The sequence below is a fragment of the Notolabrus celidotus genome, chromosome 5, assembly GCF_009762535.1.
Source record: "Notolabrus celidotus isolate fNotCel1 chromosome 5, fNotCel1.pri, whole genome shotgun sequence".
Taxonomy (NCBI): domain Eukaryota; kingdom Metazoa; phylum Chordata; class Actinopteri; order Labriformes; family Labridae; genus Notolabrus; species Notolabrus celidotus.
The window spans coordinates 16008550-16014549 of record NC_048276.1 but is presented as its reverse complement, the minus strand read 5'-3'; the positions used below and the strand labels follow the sequence as shown (position 1 = coordinate 16014549).

At 37.8% G+C, this 6000-nt stretch overlaps 1 protein-coding gene and 1 long non-coding RNA gene across 3 annotated transcripts in view; one reads left to right on the top strand and one right to left on the bottom strand.

Moving 5' to 3' along the window:
- The first annotated feature begins 737 nt into the window (after positions 1-737).
- Positions 738-6000, top strand: part of LOC117813367 — a 115676-nt gene continuing 110413 nt past the window's right edge. For both annotated transcript variants that reach the window (XR_004631403.1, XR_004631402.1), the window contains exons 1-2: positions 738-831; positions 1143-1219. This is a non-coding gene — a long non-coding RNA (uncharacterized LOC117813367). The remainder of the gene's footprint in view (positions 832-1142; positions 1220-6000) is intronic.
- LOC117813365 (seizure protein 6 homolog) overlaps positions 2108-6000 on the bottom strand; it is a 140398-nt gene continuing 136505 nt past the window's right edge. The window contains exon 18 of the mRNA XM_034684543.1: positions 2108-4310. The gene's annotated coding sequence lies outside the window, so the exon portion shown is untranslated. The remainder of the gene's footprint in view (positions 4311-6000) is intronic.

The following is a 6000-nucleotide window of genomic DNA, read 5'->3' as shown; positions in this document are numbered from 1 at the left end:
TCTCCACATAGTACTACCCAGGAAGTACAGCTTACTATGATAGTACTATGGTACATACTATGTTAGCAGCATAATAGTACCACCATGTAAAACTTACAAAGATGGTATCTCTGGGTGTTTTTAAAAGTAAGCTAAAGACTTACCTTTTTAATCTAGCTTTTAATTTGGAGTAATTCATTTTTAGCCCTGGACTGCATTATTATTTTAATCATTTTAATTATTGTTTTAATCATTATTATTTTAATCATTGCTTTAACATTTATTTACCTTATTTAATTATTTAATTATGTATTTATTTCTTGTATTCATCTGATCTTTTTAACTCTACCTTATTTTTAACTCTTCTTTCCACTCTTACTTATTTTATTAATTTTACTGTATTGATTTTGTTTTATTTTTAAGTATTTTATTTGTAATCATGCCTTTTATAATTTTACCATTGCTGTTTTTTTCTGTCTCTGTTATTCTGTGAAGCAATTTGGGCTGCATGTTTTTATGTATGAAAGGTGCTACATAAATAAAGTTGAGTTGAGTTGAGTTATATGGTACACTATAATAGTAGGACCAGGAAAGTACCAGTTTGTTCATACTATTCTAGGACGTGAGGGAACCCCCTACCAAAAACCTTACCTAAATTGTAATGCAGGTCCATTTGGTTTATTGCAGAGCCCTTGATTTAATGGTACCCACCGTCACACCCTCCCCCAGCCCTTCAAGTGGATCCGTCCGCTTGATGTCAGAGGTAAGGCGGGAAATTTTCAAATTACGTCAAAAGTTCGGATTGAAAGTAAACACCTGGGAATTGACGCTGCAGCCCATATATTTTACAAGGTAAACACAATTTACAACGAATGCAGTAATGCAGGCTGGTTCTGGTGCACAATAGGGCGAGAGGCAAGCTGCATTAGAGTGACTAAAGTGAAAAAGTGACAGTGTCGTCTTCCCTTTCCCTCTCTGCCGAGGTGCAGGTCAATGGAATTGTTTGTGTGGGTGGGCATTAATTGTGTGCAATGTAAATACTGGTGAGGTAGTAAATATGTGGGTGTTTGAGACTTTTATGCAAAGGGACAGATAACAGGGTTTATTTTATGCCAGATGAGTGGGAAATCTGAATATTCCTTTTTCTTTCATTTTCATTGAAGATCCCAAGCTGTGACACCACCTGCATTACACACCCTTAACCAATGGCTGTGACATCACCAAAGGTGAGCATCTAACAGTAAGTAGACCCTGTCCTTCTTCAATTGAGAAATATGACATTCTTATTAGGACCCCCAAATCAAAGGTACCAAATATATAAATATACTTAATTATGAATTAAAACCAAGCGGCAACCTCAGGTCTCAAAATATGAAGCCCATGCGGAAGTGTTATAAACTGCAATTCATTGAGCATCCGCTTGAGGCTGGCTGCAGAAACACTGGAAACCACATAGACACCAATTCAAAAAAGACGATCTTTGCAGCATTAATAAACATGTTTACAGCCTGGTTAAAAAAACAGCTTGTCTCTACGTATCAGCACACACTTTAGGGGGCTGATTTTTTTTCTAACGGTTCTGAAGATATTAAGATTACAAGTTTTTGCCCAAATAAGGACATGACTGACTTGACTCCCGGACGGGAACACATAGCTGTTGGCTAGGAGGCTCAAACTACGCCCCTCTCTATGGGTGCTTCTCAAAGCTCTAAACGTCCATCCTCGCGTCTCTTCCTCGCGTCTTAGTCCCGCCCACCAGAGATGCGAGGAAATGAAACCAGAGGAGAGAGGAGAGAGGATATTTGTATTTAGAGAAATGAGACGTCCTCTCCTCCGGAGCGTCACGTGAAGCGACGTCGGTTTGTGATGACGGCTTTAACAGCTGTTTGTGTCTGTACACATGTTCACTGTAATAACTCTGATCAATATAAACAGTAACAGAGCTCTGTCTCTGTGTTTACATGTTTAACACATACTTGCGCATGAAGAGAATCTGCTCTCTATTTATTCTGTTCTGAAGCATGACGGATCGATTCACCAGTAAAATGCCTCATTATTAAATTATTTATTACTTTAAGGGAAAATAGAAACCATGCAACTCTTTTCAAACCCCATGCTCATTAATGATCAGCCTCATATAAAACTTTATTAACCTGACAGGAAAAAGTGTTTTTACTAACAGACAAACTTTACTGTCAGACTTCTCTTCATGAAGAAAACCAGAACAAACGGGGAAACTAACAGGAGGAATAACTGATCATTGATATATATTCTATCTATGATATTAGACTCTATTACTCTATTTCATTAGACAGTGAATCTGACAAACACAATCAGATATAACATAATCCATCCTCTGTAATGTTGAATTTATGATTTTGCGATCAGTATATTGTTTTTAAAACTCACATCAAACACGTTTTAATCTCAGCTCATCACATACAGACTGTTTAGAAACCGACGGCTGTTTATGATCTGTTTCAGGGCACCCTTAGTGACTGTTTTAAGGTCCATCTTTTCTTTGTTATTAAACTCAGCTGATGTTAAGTTTCGGTTAAGTCCGAGCCGCTGCAGCGTCCAATCGGTGAGTGATATCCGGTAAGGGGGCGTGTCTGTCAGAGAAAAGACTTCTGTAAAGTCTGCTCTCGTGTTTCCTCGATTATCCGTCCTCGGATCAGTCTCCTCGCTCCTCACTCCTCTCTCCTCCAGCAGCGTTTAGAGCTTTGGGACGCACGTTAAAATGGCGCGTCAGTAAGTACTTCCGGTTCGGCCGAGGAGTGAGGAGCGAGGAGACTTCAGTTCAGAGCTTTGAGAAGCACCCTATGCCTGGTTGAGTTCCGCAAACCAATATGGCTGCTGCCGTTGATTGGCTTCAAAACAGCGCTCAGGAACAGATGGCTGACGTCACAGATACTACGTCCATATTTTGTACAGTCTTTGATTAAATCATATAAATCTGTAAATGTCCAACCGTGATATGTCAAGCATCTTTCATATAAGGGGTTGGCTTTCCCAAATCCACTAAATCCAAGCCAATGTAAACATTTAGCACATTGTCAAACACTTACCTGAAAAGGTCATTCATATTATATGATCCACTGTTTATACTGGATGACTCTTTGTTATAAGTTTTTAATGACACAAGCAAATGAATTAAATTACTTATCAATGAGTCAATACCAATACTTTAAACAACAATTTATTTTATTATTAATCAGAGGATTATATATATTTAAATGTGATTTGGTTTTCTGTGTGTGGTTGGAACAGCTGTGATGCTGAAAGAAGTATTTGTTAAAATATAAAGCATATGCACAAAAGTATATGAGAACTATCTACAAATTTGAAACAGTCAGATAAACCACAGCAATGCAACCGTACATAAAAACCCATCTGTTCAATAGAGATCTATTTTGCACTCTTTTACACTTTTCATTGTAGGAAATGTCCCATCTTTGACTGAACAGCCTGCATTAGCAACAGAGCCAAATTGTGAGCTTATTGTATGGTGTCATTGGGTTTTTATCCCAGGGTCTGCACAAACTGAGTTGCAACAATAATTTTGAACATACATAAATGAATAAGTCGCTACTTCGTTTGAGGCAGACCTTTTACAGTGTAACATTAAAAAGACAATTGTGCATAGCTGATGAGTCACATATGAAAACACGTATCTGTAAAATCCCCAGAGGCTGTAAGCAGTTGGAATCCCACTTCAGCTGGTAGGAAAACATCTTGATGAGAAACTGTGCAATGGATCAGACTGAACAGTGCTGAGTGTTAAGAAAGTCAAGCCTGAAAATACAAAATAATATCCAACTAAAAGATTGAGTTTTACATTTTCACAAGTGATTTCTCAGGTTATAGTCAGTCGTGAGGCACTCATGTTGGACAGGCAGTTTATTTACAAAGAGCAGGCCCATACACACAATAGAAACAAAAATAACAATGGAAATTTTCCAAAGAGTGGTGGGGGAATTTGTGTCCAACAGATCACAACAGTCTACGCACCAATTCCCTTCAGTCTCTATTTGCTACAGGCGTAGGGCATCAAAAAATACTGAAAAACATACAATCACCAACGGTCGTCAGCAGTTTACTTTATAAAAATATCACCATGGTGATCCACAAATTCACAGGTTAGATTGTGGAAAGAAAGACATATGTACAGTAATCCACACAGAGGGGAAGAAAAGAAAAAAATGTCATTTCAGAACAAAAAAAGAGGAAGGGAAAGATGAGCAGTGCAGAGAGAGTCCCAAAAGGCAAAGCTTGAGCAATTCTTGCTTTAAGGTCTCTAAATGGATACCTCTTTATCTTTTTCATTTGTCCTGTGAAGACCAAACAAATACATCGGTTGAATATGTTGGGTACATACAATCATTTAAAGTTCAGTTTAAAACACCTTACAATAGTCAAACAGATTTATTTTATTTGTTACTATGAATTCATTTCAAATAACCTAATTGAGAAAAGATAAAAAAAAAACATATCACCACTCAACTGCTGGCATAATGATGCTACATTAAAAAATAAATACTGTTAATCAGTGTTAACACAATCTCATATATCTTAAATAAGGAAACATACAGTGTAATAATTACTATTTAGTAGTAACATTTAAAAAAAAGATAATTACATCATAGCTATTATGAGTTCTATCCCTGAAGTGCTGCTACATATACTTTCAAGTCATTGTGCATTATGACTAAGTATGGTGGGTATATGACATACAGAACATGTGACATGATTGAAATGTTGAAAGATGAAAGGGGGGGAAGAGAGGATGTGTTCAAGTGAAAAAAAAGCCATACCTATTGGCATTTCTAGGTCACGTGGAGCCTCATTCTCACTAATCAGTGTTTTAATAGTACAGTCTGGCGATACAGAAATTTTGAGAGTTCTAATTTTCACCTTTCATTATGTCTGTCTTGCACAACTATAAAGTAGCTTTGCATGACTTTCACTTCAAATAACTCCTTATTTATCTTAGACTAGCATCTATGAAAACCTTAATTTCAGCACTCTTCAGTCTCTGCCAAGCAGCAACCTCCGGTCTAAAAATATGAGTCCAGTGCAGAAGTGCTAAAAACTGCAGTTCATCAAGGATCCGCTTGAGGCTGGCTCCGGAAGTACCAGAAGTCACATACACATTAATAGGAAAAAGAGGATCTTTACAGCAGAAATAAACATGTTTACAGCCAAGTACAAAAGATGAGTGTAGTCTGGATAGCTCATTTCTGGATCTGCTCACACTCTAGGGGGGGTGAATTTTTTTCTAACACGGCAATTTCGAAGATATTGAGATTACGAGTCTTCCAATGAGAGGCACAGCTGACTTGATTGACAGGCGGGAACACTGTAGCTGTTGGCTAGGAGGCTCAAAGCCCACCTCTTTACGTCACACTGGCTCGACAGCAACAATGGCTGCTGCCGATAATTGGCTTCAAAACAGCAATTCAGAAACAGATGGGTGACATCGCGGATACATGGCCCGCTATCTGTTCAATGTAAATCTAAGATTGAATTTTTTTAAAAATGTGCCAAGGAAGTGATTAGTAAGAAAAATGACCTGTCCCTTCAAACTATCTTTGGAAATACTGTTGTCAATCAGGCACAAACAATCTTGAAGGACTCTTCTCATGTTCTTTATTCAGAGTATGAATTATTGCCCTCTGGAAGATGTTTCAGAGCGTGCAGATATAAAAGTAATCGCTTCAAGCTCTCCTTCCTCCCTACTTTCATCACTCTACTCAACAAACAATCTGCACTAACATAATGCTCTAGTATGAGTATGAGGGTTCACTTACTCTGCACTGATGTTAATTAGGGGTGACCTCAAATAGTCTAATATTCGACGATTCGTTTCTAACGAGCCTTAGTCGACTGCCAATCTCATAGTCGAATATTTGCATATGAAACGTGGATCATTCCATTCAAACTATGGGGGTGCTCAATGTCTAATTTTACATTATTTTCCTGTTTCCCGTAAAAATAGTGTCTCATATAGCCTATTTTAGC